This window comes from Scyliorhinus torazame, chromosome 12, assembly GCF_047496885.1.
Source record: "Scyliorhinus torazame isolate Kashiwa2021f chromosome 12, sScyTor2.1, whole genome shotgun sequence".
Taxonomy (NCBI): Eukaryota; Metazoa; Chordata; class Chondrichthyes; order Carcharhiniformes; family Scyliorhinidae; genus Scyliorhinus; species Scyliorhinus torazame.
In genome coordinates this window covers 43,654,227-43,675,912 of record NC_092718.1, presented here as the reverse complement: position 1 = coordinate 43,675,912, position 21,686 = coordinate 43,654,227, and the positions used below count along the sequence as shown (strand labels likewise).

General features: G+C 52.6%; 1 protein-coding gene across 7 annotated transcripts in view; it reads left to right on the top strand.

The window, feature by feature from the left end:
* The window catches only part of LOC140387540 (protein unc-13 homolog C-like), a 972,441-nt gene that overhangs the window by 684,504 nt on the left and 266,251 nt on the right, over positions 1 to 21,686 (top strand). The gene's annotated exons all lie outside the window — the stretch shown is intronic.

The window sequence follows — 21,686 nt, the reverse complement described above, 5'->3', positions numbered from 1 at the left end:
CAAGGCCTACCTCGTCGCCTCCTCCTCGCCTTACGTCACCGACGAACAGAAGCTGAGTCTCCTCCACGCACGGGTGCGCCATCAAATCTCGGTTCAACTCGAGGAAGCCTCCACCTATGCAGACGAACCTCGCGATGCTAGAGCGTCTCTACGTAAGGCCCGTGAACGAGGTATACACGTGGCATCCCCTCACCACTTGCCGCCAGCGCCCCGGGGGAATCGCTGGAAGAGTAACTACGCGACCTCAAAGTCCTTGCACGAAGCTGCAATTACCAGGCCGTTACGGCCACTCAACATATGGACCTTGCCATCTGGGACACCTACGTGGCTGGAGTCAGGTCCAACTACGTGAGACAGCGCCTACTCGAAAAAGGTGCCCTAGACCTGGAAGAGACGGTAAAATTAGCCTCCTCTCTGGAAGTAGCGTTCCAAAGCCGTAACGCGTTCCCGTCCGATCACGCGACCCTCTCGTGGACCCCCGACAAAGAATACCCCAGGCCTGTGCCACGAGGCTGCCCACCCACCTTGGGGGGCTACCCTGTTATTTCTGCGGCCAGCCTCAACACCCCCGGCAGCGTTGCCCGGCCCGGAACGTGAACTGCAGCGACTGCGGGAGAAAAGGACATTTTGCTAAAGTTTGCCTGGCCAGGTCCAAAAATTCTAAATCGCAGGCAAGACCCTGAGACTCACAGGCCCGCAGATCCCGCACCGTGGCAGCGTGTCTGCCGGCTCCGCCCCCCCCCCCCGGGTGCGTCATCGGCCTCGTGTTGTCCGTGGGTGCAGCCACCTTCCAGCCCGCACAGCGTGTGCGACTCACGGGGGCCGCCATCCTGGCCATCCTCGCCCACGCGGCGTGCCACGTGCGATTCATGGGGGCCACCATCTTGGATGCCATCTTCCTCACCACCCGACACGTGCGACCGATGGGGACCGCCATCTGCAACGCCATCTGCAACGCCGCCTGACACATTCGACCAATGGGGGCAGCCATCTTGGAACCAACCCAACACCTCCGACCACGCCGGCCAACCGCAACTCAGCGCGGTCACCCTTGACCAGTCGCGACCCAAACATCTCCGGTGCTCTATGATGACAGTCCGGGTAAACGGACACGAAATGCCCTGCCTCTTCGACTCTGGGAGCACAGAGAGCTTCATTCATCCAGACATGGTAAGACACTGCTCGCTCCCAATCTTCCCGGCGCATCAAACCATCTCCCTCGCCTCCGGGTCGCACTCGGTGCAGGTCCGGGGGTGCACTACCGCAACCCTCGCAATACAGGGCGCCGAGTACGCCAATTTTAAATTATATGTACTCCCCGACCTCTGCGCTCCTCTTCTATTGGTACTGGATTTCCAATGTAACCTCAGGAGCCTAACCCTGACGTTCAGCGGGCCCCTACCCCCACTCACCGTATGTAGCCTCGCGACCCTGAAGGTCGACCCTCCCCCGCTCTTCGCAAATCTCACCGCCGACTGCAAACCAGTCGCCACCAGAAGCAGGCGGTACAGCATCCAGGATAGGACTTTTATCAGGTCCGAGGTGCAGTGACTCTTGTGGGAGGGAATCATCGAGGCCAGCAATGGCCCCTGGAGAGCCCAGGTGGTGGTTGTCAGGACCGGGAAAAGAACCAGATGATTGTAGATTATAGCCAAACCATAAACCGGTACACACACCTCGATGCGTACCCTCTTCCCCGGATCGCAGACATGGTTAATCAGATCGCGCACTACCGGGTGTTCTCCATGGTGGATCTGAAGTCTGCATACCACCAGCTCCCAATCCGCCTGGGGGACCGCCACTAAATGGCTTTTGAGGCAGACGGCCACCTCTTCCACTTCCACCGGGTCCCCTTTGGCGTCACGAACAGGGTCTCGGTCTTCCAAAGTACGATGGACCGAATGGTGGACCAGTACGGGCTGCGGGCCACATTTCTGTACTTGGACAACATCACCATCTGCAGCCATGATCGGCAGGACCACGATGCCGACCTCCAGAGATTTCTCCAAACCGCCCGAACCCTTAACCTCACTCACAACAAGGAAAAATGCGTTTTCCGCACAACCAGACTAGCCATCCTCGGCTACGTCGTGGAAAACGGGGTTCTAGGACTCGACCACGACCGTATGCGCCCCCTCCTGCCCCAAGGCACTGAAAAGGTGCCTCGGGTTCTTTTCATATTACGCCCAGTGGGTCCCCAACTTTGCGGACAAAGCCCGCCCACTAACCATCTTCCCACTGGCGGCTGAGGCCTGCCAGGCCATCAGCTGCATCAAGGCAGATATCGCCAAAGCCGCAATGCGCGCGGTGGACGGGTCCGTCCCCTTCCGGGTGGAGAGCGACGCATCAGAGGTCGCCCTCGCCACTTCCCTCAATCAGGCAGGCAGGCCAGTAGCGATTTTTTTCACGAACCCTCACCACCTCCGAAATTCGACACTCCTCAGTGGAAAAGGAAGCCCAAGCCATCGTGGAAGCCGTGTGGCGCTGGTAGGAGGTTTACCCTCATCACCGACTAACGATCGGTAGCCTTCATGTTCGATAATACGCTGCGTGGCAAGATCAAGAATGATAAGATCTTGACGTGGAGGATCGAACTCTCCACCTATAATTACGATATAGTATATCGTCCTGGGAAGCTCAACGAGCCCCCAGATGCCCTGTCCTGCGGCACATGCGCCAGCGCGCAAGATGACCGACTACGTGCTATTCACGATGACCTCTGCCACCGGGGGGGTCACCCGGCTTCTCCACTATATCAAGGCCCGCAACCTGTCCTACTCCACTGAGGAGGTCAGAGCCATGACCAGGGACTGCCAAATCTGTGCTGAGTGTAAGCTGCACTTCTATCGACCGGATAAGGCCCGCCTGGTGAAGGCATCCCGGCCCTTTGAGGCCCTCAGTATCGATTTCAAAGGGCTCCTCCCCTCCAACAACCGCAACACATATTTCCTCAACATCGTCAACGGGTTCTCCCGCTTCCCCTTTGCAATCCCTTGCCCTGACATGACCGCGGCCACCGTCATTAAAGGCCTACATAGTGTCTTCACCCTGTTTGGTTTCCCCACGTATGTTCAAAGTGACCGGGACTCGTCGTTCATGAGCGACAAACTGCGTCAGTACCTGCTCAGTAAGGGCATCGCCTCGAGCATGACTACCAGTTATAACCCCAGGGGAAACGGGCAGATGGAGAGGGAGAATGCGACGGTCTGGAAGACCGTCCTCCTGGCCCTACGGTCTTGGAATCTCCCAGTTCCCCACTGGCAGGAGGTCCTCCCTGACGCAATCCACTCTATTAGGTCCCTACTTTGCACGGCCACAAACGAGACCCCTCATGACCGCCTATTTGTTTCCCCAGGAAATCCACCTCCGGGGCCTCGCTTCCGTCCTGGCTGAAGACACCGAGGCCCGTCCTGCTCTGCAAACAAGTCAGGAGCCATAAGTCCAACCCCCTGGTCGAGAGGGTCCAGCTCCTACACTCCAACCCGCAGTACGCATACATTGAACACCCCGACGGCCGACAGGATACGGTCTCCCTCCGGGACCTGGCACCTGCAGGTTCCACTACCACCGCCACCCCACCTTACCCCACCCAACCTGCGCTGACCAGCGCCCCCGCCACTACATGGCACCCGGGCCCCCTCCCGCCTACCATTCCCCCTTCACCGACACACAGGAATGAAGCCACAGAAGACACGCTCCCGGAGTCCACATCTGTGCCCGCACCGACGACTTCATTACCGATGCCAGCATGGCTGAGTTCGACGCCCGGGCCAGCTGCGATACCAGAGCTTCGGCGATCACAGCGCACAATCCGTGTGCCGGACAGACTGAACTTATGAACCCTTCACCCCCGGGGTCGCCGATTCTCCGGCCCGGATGGGCCAAGCGGCCGTGCGGATACGACAGAGTCCCGCCAGCGCCGCTCACCCCTGGTCGCTGCCGGCGGGAACTCTGCACCAAGGTTCGGGGCGGGGAAAAGCAATCTTTCACCGGGGGGGGCCTCCGATGGGTCTGGCCCGCGATCGGGGCCCACCAATCACTTTGTTGCGTGGCCGTCCCCTGAACACCGACGCCATGTTGAGTCGGGGCCGGCGCGCTGAAGAAGTCGCACGCGCAGGTTGGCGCAGCCAAATTGCGCATGCGCGCCGCCAATTTGGCACTGGGAAGCGAGGCTGGAACGGCGTGAACCGCTCCAGCGCCATGCTGGCCCCCTGTGGGGGACAGAATCGGTCGTACCCGGGCCCGTTTCACGCAGTCATGAAACGCGACGCCGTTCATGACGGCGCGAACACTTGGTCTCCATTTTAGAGAATCGCCCCCAGAGTACCAGGTGAAGAACCGTAGACCAAAGTCACAATATGGGGGGGTTAATGTAAAGCTTCCAAAGGGTGCAATTTGTCAGCCACGCTGTGCCCGAAAGGCAGCTCGCCACGGCGCTATATGGGCAAAGAAGCCGGGAAACCCGGTTCCCAACGCCGCGTGAGATCTAACGCGATCTTGCGAGATGTTGCAATGTAAATGCCAACATTGTGGGCGGTATCACTTTTTAGTAAAGATGCACACTGAAGCGAGACAGCTAGTGTCACTTTAACCTGCAGATTCTTGAGGAAGCCGAGGCATTGGGATCTATCCCCTTCGCCTCGGAGACCTCGGGTGAGCGCCGTTTAGTATTGATCTCCACAAACCGGGACCAGGCGGATCGCCATCCGTGGGGGCCTCCCAGGGGATCGGAGGCCCCCAGGGCGTGTCCTTTGGGAAGGGTAGTACCCTGGCACTGGCACTTTGGCAGTGTCTGCCTGACACCTGGACAGTGCCACCTGGTTGCCAGCCTGGCACTACCAAGGTACCCAGGTGGCAATGCCAGCTGGCAGGGACTCTGCCAAGGGTGCCAAGCTGGCTTTTTTCACGTCGTGGTGATTGGGCCCGGGGTGCTCTGCGCAGGTGTTGGGAGGGTGGGGGGGTGCAGGAACCCTTCCATAGTACGTTGGGGGAAGTTGGGGTTTGCTTTGGGGGCTCCAGAGATTAGGACACCATTTAAAAATGCTGTGCCGATCTTTCGCTACACTGAGGATTTACGGCAAGCGGAGCTCCTCTGTGCACAAAACGGGGCTATGTGTGCCATTCCCCGCTGAGGCCCCCTACCTTAAGTGAGTGCCGTTTTATGGCATTTTATTTCTCTGCACTGCGAACGCTGAGAAACACGCGGTCAAACGCACTCGCTATGGGACTTTGTTCCCATTTAGTTAAGTCGCACCCTTAGTTTCATTTGTGTTGATATTTTCAGGAGGTTTCCCGATGGCTCTGTCGGCAAGCTCCCCACCGCTATCTAACCACACTTAGTCACTTTTTTGGGGCCCTTGGGAGTTTCTCCCTGGTCAAGCCCACACTTAGAATGCGTGATCCAATGGGCACGCTGCGCCCGAAAAGCAGTACGTCGCGGCACTGTATAGCTGATGGAAGCCTGGGATCTACACGGCTTGCAACACCTAGCAAGATCGAACGCGATCTGATGGGACATTGCAATATAAATCCCACCCATTGTTGGTCGGATCACTTTTTGGTAAATTTGCATATTAGTGTGAGACAGCTGGCCTCACACTAATGTGCAGATTCCCGAGGTATCTGAGGCTTTGGGATTCATCACTTTCGCCTCAGAGACCTCAGGCAAGTGCGCGGGTCAACACTGGTCCCAAAATTGGGGACCAGGCTCCCAGGGGATCGGAGGCCCTTAGCAACATGCCCTTTGGGCAGGGTGGTGCCCTGGTGCTGCTGGTGCCACCTGAGCATAATAGCAGTGCCAGCCTGACACTTGGCAGGTGGCAACGCCAGCTGGCATGGGCACTGCTAGGGTGCCAATTTGGCAGTGCCAAGCTGACACTTTTTGTGCGCACACAATCAGGCCGGGGGTGCCCTGTGTGTGTTTTGGGGGGGTGAGAACCCTCCCATAGTGTGTTCAGGCTGGGAGGGGTGGGGGTTGCTTCGGAAGCCTTGGAGATCGGGATACCATTTAAAAATGGTGTCTCAATCTCTTGCTACACTGAAGACTTCCAACGAGCGGAGCTCCCCAATGTCCAGAATGGGGATAAGTGCAGCCTCGGCAGCGCGTTCCCCGTTGAGGCCCTTTATACAACGCGAGTCGCGTTGAATAGCCATGTTTTTCTCGACGCTGCGAGTGTCGTGAAACACGCGACTAAATATGCTCGCTCTGGGACTTTGTTCCCATTTAGTTGAATCGAGCTCAGAATTATTCCCATCACTGGGGAGCTGAACCCGTTGGCCAAACCAGCTCCTCTGAGATCGGACCATCATTTTGAAAGGGTTCTCCAATTTCTAAGTGGATCTCTGGGACCCCCACGCCCCTCACCCATGGGGAATGTCACCCCCACAGACAGGGGCATTGCTCCTCACACCCCAAGGTGATGGCACCCCTCTATGGGTGAGTGAAGGTGTAAAGATTATGGGTTGAGACTCGAAGAAAGTAAGTCGCTTCAAATATGTGAGGTCAGTGATGGCAAAAGATGGAACGTGGAATTGTAAGTGAGGCAATGAATTAACTCTATTTTGAGCAATTGGGGGAAGTGCAATGGCGTGTTGAGTGATAGAACAGTATCACTGAAACTGAAAGGAAGAACCTACAAAGCATAGTGAGACCCGTCTTGTTATACAATGCCGAAATTGGGGCAACATCAGGAAGCGAGGAATCATAGAATCCCTACAGTGTAGAAGGAGGCCATTCAGTCCATCAAGTCTGCACTGACTCTCCGAAAGAGCACTCTACCTAGGCCCACTCCCCCACTCTAACCCCAGAACCCCGTAACACTAAGGGGCAATTTAGCATGACCAATCCACCTAACCTGCTCATCTTTGGACTGTGGGAGGAAACCAGAAAATCCGGAGGAAAGTCACGCAGACACGGGGAGAGCGTGCAAGCTACACAGACAGTCACCAGAGGGCGGAGTCAAATCCACGGGCGGGATTCTCCGACCTCCCTGCGGCTGCCGAATTCTTCGGCACCGAAAATTCAGCGGTGGCGTGAATCGCGCCGCGCCAGTCGGCGGGCACCCCCAGCGATTCTCCGGCCCGTGATGGGCTGAAGTCCCGCTGCTGTCATGCCAGTCCCGCCGGCGTGAATGAAACCACCTCCCTTCCCAGCGGGACTGGCGGCACGGGCGGGCTCCGGGGTCCTGGGGCGAGCATGGGGCAATCTGACCCTGGGGGGGGTGCCCCCACGGTGGCCTGGCCCGCGATCGGGGCCCACTGATCCGCGGGCGGGCCTGTGCCGTGGGGCACTCTTTTCCTTCTGCCTCTGCCATTGCCTCCGCAATGCGCAATGGCCGATGCGGAAGTGACCCCCCCTGCGCATGCGCGGGGATGACGTCAGCAGCCACCGACGCTCCCGCGCGAGCGCGGCCGTCCGCCGACCGGCGAGGTCCCTTCGGCCCCGGCAGGCGTGGCGCCAAAGGCCTTTCCCACCAGCCGGCGGCGCACCAACCACTCCGGCACGGGGCTAGCCCCTCAAGGTGAGGGCTTGGCCCCTAAAGGTGCGGGGAAATCCGCACCTTTGGGGCGGCCCGATGCCGGAGTGGTTCCTGCCACTCCATCCCGCCGGGAACCCTCGCCCCGCCGGGTAGGGGAGAATCCCGACCCAGGTCCTGCCGCCATGAGGCAGCAGAGCTAACCGCTGTGCCACCGTGCTGCCCATAATGGCTGTGATGTGGATGCTGAGATGGATGTGTGGAGTGACAGAAACGGACAAAGGTCAAGAACCAGTGTGTCAGGGAGTCAGTGAAGATTGTGGAAATATCGAAGGGAGTAGCCGAGCAGAGATCAAAATGGTTGCTATGGAGAGAGGAAATGCGGTGAGACAAGTGATAGAGGTCAAACTGCCTGGCGGAAGAGGAGGAAAGCCCAAGACCAGCTGGAAAGATAACGGTGGAGAGAGAGTGAGATGCAGCAGAATTGGAAGAGGGACGAATGACTGTCCAGAGGAGATGGAAAATGGAAACCAACCAGAATTGTGGCGACCTCCAATGGGAGAAGCCGAAAGGAGAAGAAGGAAAGTTTCTCCACTTTCCTGCCAGCTATCACTTTTTTGTACCTTAACTCTATTACACACTTAATTACCTGCATGAAATTCCTCACCTTAGGGAATTTAAGAAAACGAATATAGAGCTTAAATACAAGAATTACACAGCTAACAGTACTTTTCAAACATTTCCAAAAGGACTTTGGCTTAAATAAACTCTGTGCCTAATAAACTGCCATTGGGAGTGACCACTAATTGCATTTCTTTGCGGACCTTTAAGGAGGCTTCAAAAATCTTTTTTATTCATTTATCAGATATGGGTTTGCTGGCACTGACTGAACTCCAAGCTAATAAAAAATTAGTTTTTCATAGTTTTGAAAAGTCATTTTCAGAATGTAACATTGAGATATTCACAGGTAGTGGATTGACATTATGATATAAAAGACATATTTTTTGTGATACAGCCATTTTTGAGCTGTATTAATCAAGCTTTATCAAGTTACCACTCTTAAATATATCAAGGAATATTTTTAGAGCAAATAATTTTTTCAAGTTATGTTCAAAAATGCTGGTTGATTGGCCTGGTACAGGGCATTTGGTAAATGGAAATGTGTTTGAGCAGAAATTGGGGGGGAAAAGGGTTACATTTTTAAAAACGGGTGCGATTTGTGCCAGAAGTGGAATATCTACCCCCATAGGCAAAATTCTCCATCTCACTCCCCGCAGTCCGTAGCGGGGTTCCCAGTGAAATGGAGAATCCAGCGATAGTGAAGGAAATGGATCAGTGCCTGAAGAAAACGGCGCTGATCCGGTTCCGATACTCAGGTCGCCTGCTGGCGTCGGGATCGAGATTCGCATAGTCTCCCAAACCGAGAATTTTTCACTTGTCTACAGAATGTCCAGCATTAGGTGTGATTCTGCGATTAGACAGCACTTGCAAAGCAATCCTGATTGTGCTAAGAATTATGCTGACAATCAATTTAAGATTGTCAGTCGGGCTCTCAGTGAGGTACACTTACACATGTTAGAAGCTACATTTATTCACATAACAGGACCCTGTCCTCTACACACAGAAAGAACATGTACATGCACTGCCCCCTCTTTCAACTAAACAAAATCTTGGGGCAGCCATTCCCTGCTGCATTTTCCATGGCTATGCCTTGACCAATCAGAATCGACCTGCCTATATTGAACTTGTCAGTAACTATTCCCTGGTGCATTCTCTATGGCACCTTTATACCAATCAAAGCTCTCTTGCCAACTAATCAGCACCCCCTTTTCACGCAGCATAAATTGATGTTCACTTTAGATTTGGTATTCTTGCTAATCTGTCCTGATGAGTGCAAGATAATAAACTTCAACTGCATGACTCGTTTCTTTCAGCAAAACTCAGGTTCAGTGCTACCAAGCAACTTTTTCAAACACCTATTTGGCCTGGAGCCAATTATGTGATTTTTAAATATGAGGATAAATTGAGGTTAATTAATTTACCATACATTTGCATATTTATTTATTGTAATTTTGTAGATGTGACGTATAATAGGAGCTATTTTTATGACAAACCCATGCAAAGAATAAGTAACACCAAGTGGGTAGATTCCATTTCTTTGCAGTACGTAAATCAAGTGGTAAGCCAGCTTTCCATCCCAGGAGACAATATTTATTCCGATTGATGCCAGAATAATCTTGCTACCGTAGCCTTAAAGATTCCGTGTAAGGCCCTCCTGAGGATCTGAGAACTGAGATCACTTCTAGATGGACTGTTCGTGAGATATAAATTGAGGAAGTTAATCAAATTGTAGATCCAGCTGAGAACTGTCAGGCAGCTTTAAAACAAAGGGGTTTCCTGTCTTCGTGTTAGTAGCTGAAAGCAGAGAATGATTGTAACACTTGTTTAAGATGACTCTATTTTCCTAAATGTTTGGAGGATGGAGGCAGGCCAAACACGAGATGAGCCTGAAATAGATGGGTTGAGACTTTAATTTACTGATCTCACACACCATCATGAGATAGGCTGAGCTTTAATGAGCTTCAAGTTATCCTCTATCCTTATGGCTGTGGAAATCAGACTGTTCTAATTTCTTATTTAAAATGTTGTTTAAGATTATGTCAGAATGCTACTTTTCCCAAGTAGTTTTGCTGTGTTTCTGATGCCAGTGTGGTCCAATACACACTCCAGTGTTTTGACAATTTTTGGAATGCTTTCTGATTACTTTTTAAAAAAATTCACGGGGTGTCGGCTCCGCTGACGAGGCCAGCATTTTTATTACCCACCCATGATTGTCCTTGAGAATGTACTCGTAAGCTGGCTTCTTGAACTGCTGCAGTCCATGTGGTATAAATATACCCATCGAGCTGTTAGGGAGGGAATTCCAGGATTTTGGTCCAAAAACAGTGAGGCAATGGCAATGTACTTCCAAGTCAGGGTGGTGAGTGGCTTTGAGGGGAACTTGTAGAAGGTGATGTTCCAATGCAGCTGCTGCCCATGTCCTTCTAGGTAGTAGAGATGGATTTGGAATCTGCGGTTGAAGGAGCCTTGGTGAGTTGTAGCAGTGCATCTTGTAAACAGTGCACACTGCAGCCACTGTGGTGGACGAAGTGAATGTTGAAGGTGGTGGTTGGGGTGTCAATCAAACTGGTTGCTTTGTCCTTTTTAAGTTCTCTTGGAACTGCACTCATCCAGTCGAATGAAGAGTGTTCCATCACACTCCTGACTTGTGCCTTGTAGATGGCTTTGGGGAATCGGAAAGTGAGTTACTCACCACGGAGTTCTCGGCCTCTGACCTGCTCTTGTTGCCATAGTATTTATATGGCTGGTCCAGTTCAGTTAATGGTGACCCACAGGATGTTGATATTGGAGCTACAGCGATGATATCACCATCGAATGTCAAGTGGAGATGGTTCAATTCTCTCTTGTTGGATGGTTGGGGCTAGGACTATGTTTAAAGATTTGCTCAGTTCAGGGTAATCATACATTTTGTGCAGCAATAATAACTTGGGTAACCATCTATAATCAAAGCCTTACAAAATGCATCCAGAAGTGTGAACAGAATGATTGAAGACACACTCAGCTACGCACAAGGGATGACGTATTGAACAATTGTGGTGCATGTATATTGTGTGTGCCTGCGACCTTGTGATTAACCTCCCAGCAGTGGCCCACAACACCAGAAGAGTCTGCTCATATCTGTTGAAAACCACTGAGTGTGGCAAATTTTAAACTTTGGAAATTGCGAGAAGTGCAAAGCAGGCCATTATCATCTGTTTTCTCTAATCACCAAGAGTTAAGTCATCTCACCATAGGAAACATGTAATTGCAGGAGGGGGGGGGGGGGGGGTATAGAGGAGAAATACAAGGAAGTTGCATGTATTGGAGACACTTTTGGGTAAGAAAAATTGGAAAGGCTCACGTTGTTTACTTTGCAACAGAGGAAAACTAACTGAAGTGCCTTAAATTATGAGGGATCTAGATAAAGTTGATAGAAATTTATTCCCCTTCGTTGAGGGGTCCATAACCAGGTTTAGGGTAAGAGTTAGGAGGTTTACAGGGTAAGGGGTCAATCATTCCACAGAGTGGTATGATGCAGGTCTGGAAATCACTGCCTAAAAGGGCAGCTAAGGCAAAAATTCTCATAACATTTAAAAGATAATTGAATATGCACCTGAAGTGCCATCAGCTAAAAGGCTGTAGGCAAAGAGCTGGAAAGTGGGATCATGGTGAATGGCTAATTATCAGACAGTGTGGACGCAATGGACAGATCGAGCTCCTTGCGTGCTGTAAATTTCAATGATCCTAAGATTATAACAGTTATTTCAAATCTCCCTTCCAGAAAAATTACCTTTGCTATAAACCACAGTGCAAGAAAGCATCCAGACAGGCCAAAGCCTTTTATAATCGTAAATGAATGGGATTAGTTAAGATTATAAATAAATGAGGGCAGTACGGTGACGCAGTGGGTGTTAGCCATGCAGCCTCACGGTGCCGAGGTCCCAGTTCGATCCCGGCTCTGGGTCACTGTCCGTGTGGAGTTTGCACATTCTCCCTGTGTTTGCGTGGGTTTCGCCCCCACAACCCAAAGATGTGCAGGCTAGGTGGATTGGCTACGTTAAATTGCCCCTTAATTGGATAAAATGAATTGGGTACTCCAAATTTATTTTTTAAAAGATTATAAATAAATGGGGCGTCATTCTCCGCCGGCGGGAGTCTCCGTTCTGCCGGCACGGGGGGGTTTCCCGACGGCGTGGGACTGCCCCACAATGGGAAACCCCATTGACCGGCCGGTGTTACGGAGACTCCCGCCGGCCGGTCGACGCAGAAATGTGGCGGGGCGGGTAGGAGAATTTCGCCCAGGAAATCTGGGGCGAAATTCTCCCCCAACGGCAGGATGTCCGCCGACTGGCGCCAAAGACGGCGCCAATCAGACGGGCATCGCGCCGGCCCAAATGTGCGGAATGCTCCGCATCTTTGGCGGCCTAGCCCGAACATTGAGGGGCTAGGCCGACGCCGGAGGGCTTTCCGCCCCGCCAGCTGGCGGAAATGGCGTTTGTTGCCCCGCCAGCTGGCGCGGAAATGCGGCGCATACGCGGGAGCGTCAGCGGCCGCTGTCAGTTTCCTGGCGCATGCCCGGGAGCGTCAGCGGCCACTGTCAGTTTCCCGCGCATGCGCAGTGGGGAGAGTCTCTTCCGCCTCCGCCATGGTGGAGGCCGTAGCGGAGGCGGAAGGGAAAGAGTGCCCCCACGGCACTGGCCCGCCCGCGGATTGGTGGGCCCCGATCGCGGGCCAGGCCACCGTGGGGGCACCCCCCGGGGTCAGATCGCCCCGCGCCCCCCCCCCCAGGACCCCGGAGCCCGCCCACGCCGCCTGGTCCCGCCGGTAAATACCAGGTTTGATTTACGCCGGCGGGACAGGCAATTCCTGGGCGGGACTTCGTCCCATCCGGGCCGGAGAATCCAGTGGGGGGTCCCGCCAACCGGCGCGGCCCGATTCCCGCCCCCGCCCAATCTCCGGTACCGGAGACTTCGGCGGGGGCGGGATTCACAGCGGCCAACGGCCATTCTCCGACCCGGCGGGGGGTCGGAGAATGACGCCCCATGTTTTTGATTCTACCCTTAAAATATTACAACGATTAACTAAAGGTTGAAATATTAACATAGAAATTGAAGTATGAGGGCGGGATTCTCTGACCCTGCGCCGGGCCGGAGAATCGCCGGGGGGCAGTGTGAATCACGCCCCGCCACTCCGACGCCGGCTGCCGAATTCTCCGGCACCGGTTTTTGGGCGGGGGCGGGGATTGCGCTGCGCCGGTCGGGGGACGTTGGCAGTGGCCCCCCCCCCCGGCGATTCTCTGGGCCCCGATGGGCCGAGCAGCCGCCCATTTCTGGCCAATCCCGCTGACGTGAAATGGACAAGGTCCATACCGGCGGGACCTGGCTTTGAGGGCGGCCTGCGGAGTCCTCGGGTGTGGGGGAGGGGTCACGGGGGATCCGGCCCCGGGGAGGGCCCCCACGGTGGCCTGGCCGCGATTGGGGCCCACCGATCTGCAGGTGGGCCTGTGCCGTGGGGGCACTCTTTCCCTCCGCGCCATCCTGTGTAAGGCTCCGCGATGGCCGGCACAGAGAAGAAACCCACACCACACCAGAGGATTCCGCACCTTCCGGGCGGCCCGATGCCGGAGTGGTACACGCCAGTTTTTGGCGCCGGTACGGCCCGCCCCGCCGGTTGCAGGAGAATCACGGCCTATATTTCTAGACCTTCTCCATTCTCATCGAGCAACAGTTTAAAAAATACTCTTTTGAGTTGCGTGATTCTTTTTAAAAAAAATATATTTTATTCAAGTTTTTTGGCCAAACATAACAATACGTAGTGTTTCTTTTACACAACAATAAAGCAATATAAATAGCCGTGGCCAGTTTTAAACAAATAAATAAGTAATATATAAACAAAAACAAAAAACAAAACTAAATGCCAACTGCCTTGTCCAAAATAAATACTCTCCAAAAATACAATCCAACAATCCAATATACAATTACATATACCAAATACCTATACATATACAATAACATCCCTGAGAGTCCGTCCGATTCCTCCCCCACGCCCTCCCCCTCCCCACTGGGTTGCTGCTGTTGTCTACTTCTTTTCCATTCCCTCTATCTCTCTGTGAGGTAGTCGACGAACGGTTGCCACCGCCTGGTGAACCCCTGAGCCGAACCCCTTAACACGAACTTAATCCGTTCTAACTTTATAAACCCTGCCATATCGTTTATCCAGGTCTCCACACCCGGGGGTTTGGCTTCCTTCCATATTAACAATATCCTGCGCCGGGCTACAAGGGACGCAAAGGCCAACACGTCAGCCTCTCTCGCCTCCTGCACTCCCGGCTCTTCTGCAACCCCAAATATAGCCAACCCCCAGCTTGGTTCGACCCGGACCCCCACCACCTTTGAAAGCACCTTTGCCACCCCCACCCAGAACCCATGTAGTGCCGGGCATGACCAGAACATGTGGGTGTGATTCGCTGGGCCTCTCGAGTATCTCGCACACCTATCCTCTACCCCAAAAAATTTACTAAGCCGTGCTCCAGTCATATGCGCCCTGTGTAGCACCTTAAATTGTATCAGGCTTAGCCTGGCACACGAGGACGATGAGTTTACCCTACGTAGGGCATCAGCCCGCAGCCCCTCCTCAATCTCCTCCCCCAGTTCTTCTTCCCATTTCCCTTTCAGCTCATCTACCATGATCTCCCCCTCGTCCCTCATCTCCCTGTATATGTCCGCCACCTTACCGTCCCCCACCCATGTCTCTGAGATCACTCTATCCTGCACTTCCTGCGTCGGGAGCTGCGGGAATTCCCTCACCTGTTGCCTCGCAAAAGCCCTCAATTGCATATACCGAAATGCATTCCCTTGGGGCAACCCATATTTCTCCGTCAGCGCTCCCAGACTTGCAAACGTCCCATCTACAAATAGATCTCTTAGTTGTACTACCCCAGCTCTTTGCCATGCTCCAAATCCCCCATCCATTCTCCCCGGAACGAACCTATGATTGTTTCTTATCGGGGACCGCACCGAAGCTCCCGTCCCTCCCCTATGCCGTCTCCACTGCCCCCAAGTTTTCAATGTAGCCACCACCACCGGGCTTGTGGTGTATTTATTTGGTGAGAACGGCAACGGCGCCGTCACCATTGCTTGCAGGCTAGTCCCCCTGCAGGACGCCCTCTCCAATCTCTTCCACGCCGCTCCCTCCCCTTCTCCCATCCACTTACACACCATTGAAACATTGGCGGCCCAGTAGTACTCACTTAGGCTCGGTAGTGCCAGCGCCCCCCTGTCCCTACTACGCTGCAAGAATCCCAGCCTCACTCTCGGGGTCTTCCCAGCCCACACACAACTCATAATGCTCTTCTCAATTCTTTTGAAAAAAGCCTTCGTGATCACCACCGGGAGGCACTGGAACACAAAAAGGAATCTCGGGAGGACCACCATTTTAACCGCCTGCACCCTACCTGCCAATGACAGGGACACCATGGCCCATCTCTTGAAATCCTCCTCCATCTGTTCCACCAACCGTGTTAAATTAAGCCTATGTAATGTACCCCAATTCTTGGCTATCTGGATCCCCAGGTACCGGAAGTCCCTTGTTACCTTCCTCAACGGTAAATCCTCTATCTCTCTGCTCTGCTCCCCCGGATGCACCACAAATAACTCACTTTTCCCCATGTTCAGTTTATACCCTGAAAAATCCCCAAACTACCCAAGTATCCGCATTATCTCTGGAATCCCCTCCGCCGGGTCCGCTACATATAGCAACAAATCATCCGCATACAGAGATACCCGGTGTTCTTCTCCCCCCCCTAAGTACTCCCCTCCACTTCCTGGAACCCCTCCGTGCTATGGCCAGGGGTTCAATCGCCAATGCAAACAATAACGGGGACAGAGGACATCCCTGCCTCGTCCCTCTATGGAGCCGAAAATAGTCAGACCCCCGTCCATTCGTGACCACGCTCGCCATCGAGGCCCTATACAGCAACTGTACCCACCTGATATACCCGTCCCCAAAGCCAAATCTCCTCAACACCTCCCACAAATAATCCCACTCCACTCTATCAAATGCTTTCTCGGCATCCATCGCCACCACTATCTCCGCTTCCCCCTCTGGTGGGGGCATCAGCATTACCCCTAGCAGCCTCCGTATATTTGTATTTTGCTGTCTCCCCTTCACAAACCCAGTTTGGTCCTCATGGACCACCCCCGGGACACAATCCTCTATCCTCATTGCCATTACCTTGGCCAGAATCTTAGCATCCACATTCAGGAGGGAAATGGGCCTGTAGGACCCGCATTGCAGCGGGTCTTTTTCCTTCTTTAGGAGGAGCAATATCGTTGCCTCTGACATAGTCGGGGGCAGCTGCCCCCTTTCCCTCGCCTCATTATAGGTTCTCATCAGTAGTGGGGCCAGCAAGTCCAAATATTTCTTATAGAATTCAACTGGGAATCCGTCTGGTCCCGGGGCCTTCCACGCCTGCATGCTCCCAATCCCTTTCACTACTTCCTCCATCTCAATCTGTGTTCCCAGCCCCACTCTCTCCTGCTCCTCCACCTTAGGAAATTCCAGCTGATCCAGAAAGCACATCATTCTCTCCTTCCCGTCCGGGACCTGCGCTTCATATAATCTTTCATAAAATGCCTTGAACACTCCATTCACTCTCTCCGCTCCCCGCTCCATCTCTCCCTCCTCATCTCTCACCCCCCCTATCTCCCTCGCTGCTCCCCTTTTCCTCGGTGGGCCAACAACCTACTCGCCTTCTCCCCATATTCGTACTGTACACCCTGTGCCTTCCTCCATTGTGCCTCTGCATTACCCGTAGTCAACAAGTCAAATTCTACATGTAGCCTTTGCCTTTCCCTGTACAGTCCCTCCTCCGGTGCCTCCACGTATTGTCTGTCCACCCTCAGAAGTTCTTTCAACAACCGCTCCCTTTCCCTACCCTCCTGCTTTCCTTTATGTGCCCTAATAGATATCAGCTCCCCTCTAACCACTGCCTTCAGTGCCTCCCAGACCACTCCCACCTGGACCTCCCCATTATCATTAAGTTCCAAGTACCTTTCAATACACCCCCTCACCCTTAAACACACCCCCTCATCTGCCAATAATCCCATGTCCATTCTCCAGGGTGGAAGCTGTTGTTTTTCTTCCCCTATCTCCAGGTCCACCCAGTGTGGAGCATGATCCGAGATGGCTATAGCCGTGTACTCCGTCCCCATCACCTTTGGGATCAGTGCCCTTCCCAAAACAAAAAAATCTATTTGTGAAAATACTTTGTGTACATAGGAGAAAAACGAAAACTCCTTACTCCTAGGTCTACTAAATCTCCAGGGATCTACTCCTCCCATCTGCTCCATAAAATCCTTAAGCACCCTAGCTGCAGCCGGCCTCCTTCCGGTCCTGGACCTCGATCTGTCCAGCCCTGGGTCCAGCACCGTATTAAAGTCTCCACCCATTACCAACTTCCCCACTTCCAGGTCCGGGATTCGTCCTAACATACGCCTCATAAAATTGGCATCATCCCAGTTCGGGGCATACACGTTCACTAATACCACTGCCTCCCCTTGCAGTTTGCCACTCACCATCACGTATCTGCCCCCACTATCCGCCACTATAGTCTTTGCCTCAAACATTACCCGCTTCCCCACTAGTATGGCCACCCCCCTGTTTTTTGCATCTAGCCCCGAATGAAACACCTGCCCCACCCATCCTTTGCGTAGTCTGACCTGATCTGTCAGCTTCAGATGCGTCTCCTGAAGCATAACCACATCTGCCTTAAATTTCTTTAGGTGTGCGAGTACCCGTGCCCTCTTAATCGGCCCGTTCAGCCCTCACATTCCACGTGATCAGCCGGGTTGGGGGGCTCTTTACCCCCCCCCCCCCCCTCCCCCCCCCTTGACGACTAGCCATTTCCTTTTTCAATCCAGCTCCTCACCCGGTTCCCACGTAGCTGTATCCCCCCCAGGCGGCGCCCCCCCGCCCCGACCCCCCCCTCCCATACCAGCTCCCCCTTCTCCCCAGCAGCAGCAACCCAGTTACCCCCCCCCCGCTAAATCCCAAGCTAGCGTAATTGCACCCACCCATGTTGCTCCCAGAAGTCAGCAAACTCTGGCCGACCTTGGCTTCCCCCCGTGACCTCGGCTCACACTGTGCGAGGCCCCCTCCTTCCTGCTTCCCTGTTCCCGCCATGATTACCATAGCGCGGGAACAAAGCCCGCGCTTCCCTTTTGGCCCCGCCCCCAATGGCCGGCGCCCTAAGCTCCTTATCCTCCCTCACCCCCTCCCCCACGACATGAGGAAGAGAGAGAAGTTACAGGGTCGCAGGTTTAACAACTTGGGAAGTCCTCTCTTCCCCCTTTTCCCCCCTTCATCCCACAAATTCACCCCCCCACTTTTGTCCCAAACGTTCTTTTTCTGGCCCGCTCACTCTAGCGTCTCCTCGACAATAAATGTCCACGCCTCGTCTGCCGTTTCAAAGTAGTGGTGTTTCCCTTGATGTGTGACCCACAGTCTTGCCGGTTGCAGCATTTTGAATTTGACCTTCCTTTTATGCAACACCGCCTTGGCCCGATTAAAGCTTGCCCTCCTTCTCACCACCTCCGCACTCCAATCTTGATATACGCGGGTCACCGCATTCTCCCACCTACTGCTCCGAGTTTTCTTTGCCCATCTGAGGACCATCTCTCTGTCCTTATATTGGAGAAATCTCACCACTATTGCTCGAGGAATTTCTCCAGCCCTCAGTCTTCGCGCCATAACCCGATAGGCTCCCTCCACCTCTAGCGGACCCGTCGGGGCCTCCGATCCCATTAACGAGTGCAGCATCGTGCTCACATATGCCCCGACGTCCGCCCCTTCTGCACCTTCGGGAAGACCAAGAATCCTTAGGTTCTTCCTCCTCGCATTATTCTCCAGCACCTCCAGCCTTTCCACACATCTTTTGTGTTGTGCCTCGTGGATCTCCGTTTTCACCACCAGGCCCTGTATGTCGTCCTCATTCTCAGCAGCCTTTGCCTTCACGACCCGAAGCTCCTGTTCCTGGGTCTTTTGCTCCTCCTTTAGCCCCTCAATCGCTTGTAATATCGGGGCCAACAGCTCCTTCTTCATCTCCTTTTTGAGTTCATCTACGCAGTGCCGCAGGAACTCTTGTTGGTCAGGGCCCCATATTAAACTGCCTCCTTCCGACGCCATCTTGCTTTGTGCCTGCCTTCCTGGACGCTGCTCTAGAGGATCCACCGCAATCCGCTACTTTCCTCTCTTTTTTCCATCCGTGTCCAGGGGGGATTCCCTTCTGGATTACCGCACAGTGTTATTTGCCGTTAAAATTGCCGATGGGGCTCCTATTAAGAGCCCAAAAGTCCGTTCCACCGGGAGCTGCCGAAACGTGCGACTCAGCTGGTCATCGCCGCACACGGAAGTCGAGTTGCGTGATTCTTATTCAACTCACATGTGCCCTCATTATCTCGGATCTAATTCAGACAATACTATTGATTTACTTTTAACACTGGAACTAAATATTAATTTTATGTTGGGGTTTGTTTCAGTTGAACATGATGAGCCTCTAAGTACATATCAGTCACTCAGAGTTTTTGAAAAGTTCATAACCATGACATCTGTCAAAAGTGAAATGCATGTCCTGCATTTGCTCGATCAGAGTCTTTCTGCTTGATTTGTTTACAGTATTGCACACACAGTAATCCTAGACCTCAAGTACACGAACCATTGCTGTAGAAACTCATTTGCTTCAAGGAATTGCATGAGGGGAAGTCAATTGCACATGAAGGTGATGGATGGCTCAGCTCTATCCCTGTATGACTTGACGTGAATAATTTTCCCAAATGTGTATTTATCGGAACAAATTAATTACATTTCAGCACTTCCCAAACTTTCCCTCATGAATAGTTAATATTCAGGTTATAGTTTGGGAAATTTCTCGTCAATTTATGCAAGTTATGTTTACGTTGCATTCAGAGCTGGTGCATAATAGCTGCCCTGTTTTAGTAGCTGACAACATTTTAAAAATCATCAGAACTAATGACACACTTAACACAATTTGAGAAAACAAAAATCTGTCAAAATATGTACTGCATTTTTAATCATATTATTTATTTTTAGTCCATCCAGAATAATGTTAGCAGCCAACATGCATATATCTTTTTGAAATATTTAAGTGTTGATTTGAAAAAGAGAAATGTTTTTAATGGGACTTTTTTTCCTTTTGAAGGGCAGCTTCTTTTAGAGGCAGATTCTTGGGGCAGAATATTTAAGCCTTGATAGGGGTGGTTGCGGAGGTGGGTGGGTGTGAAAATTCCAGCCACGGCCAGCAATCCGGTTGTCGGTAACATCCTGGCCCTTGTTCCGGAGATGAGGTGTGGTAGGGCTACACACACCCGTGCCCCCCTGCATGTGGTGCACTGCCGATTAAAGGTTTGAAAAGGCATATGAAGGTCTACTGTGAGGCCTTGACTGGAATTTTTCAGGCTCATGGCCCACCCTGGCGCTGGGAGCAGGCCAGGTGACTGGAGGTGTCTACGCGACAGCTGACGGTAGGTCCAGCACTCCAGGCTGGCTTTGAGATCCTGTCCAATTGTCCAGCCACTGGTCACCCTGTTGAGGAGCTCCCCCTCCTGAATAGCGACCCCTTTAAAAGGTTGGCCCTCTATTGACCTTCCAGGTTTGACAGCCCATCCCGATAACAGGTCCCCATCTAAACCCAACAATCTGTTCTCGATTATTTGGGGCAACTACAAGCTTTTAGCAGGGTTGCTGTTCCTGTATGTAGATTAACACTAACAGATTAAAACCTGATACCATCCTGTCTGAATGGTAATCTCCAATTAGCACAAATTGGGTCCACTCATTTGCATAATTCATCCGCGTTTCCGATAGAAACTTGTAAAAATGCAGAGAGCACGCTCGCGCTGGGAGCAGAAAGTTGTGTGGGTGTGAAATGTTAAAGGGATGCAAACAATCTAAGAACCTTTAGGAAGACATAAATGACACTCAGTTCGCACGTGCAGTGCTTCTGCAAACTGGAGAGGCAAGGGATTAATTAATGCCCACTAAAATTGGGGCGACGTAAACTCTGTGCGCAGGCTTGATTCAGTGGTTCTGTCAGGTTCTGCCTTTAGTGGTGCCAGCCCTACGATTCGTACTTGTGGTAGGTGTCCATACAGTAAATGGCACTGTTCTGCATTTGGTTTTCTACTAGCCTTGGACCCTGCGAAGACAAATCCTCAGCCATTACTGGGTGGACACAACAAAACCAGCAGATAGGTATAAAACACTGGCACAGCCTGAACCGGTGTATTGCCTCCAGGGCCACAACAATGCAAAGACATCAGAGAGTGTGCAGAAAAGATTCATAATAATAATTCGCAAGAATGGTTTCAGGAATGAGGAGCTACAGTTAGGAAGATAGATTGGAGAGGTTGGGATTGTTTTCCTTGGAGAAGAGAAGGTTTGATAGAGGTATTCAAAATCAGGAGGTGTCCAGACTGAGTAGATGGGGGGAAAACTATTCCCACTGGTGGAAGGATTGAGAAGGAGAGGGCACAGATTTGAGGTGATTGCCAAAAGAAGAACTGGAGAAATGAAGAGAGGTGTCTTATTTTCCCT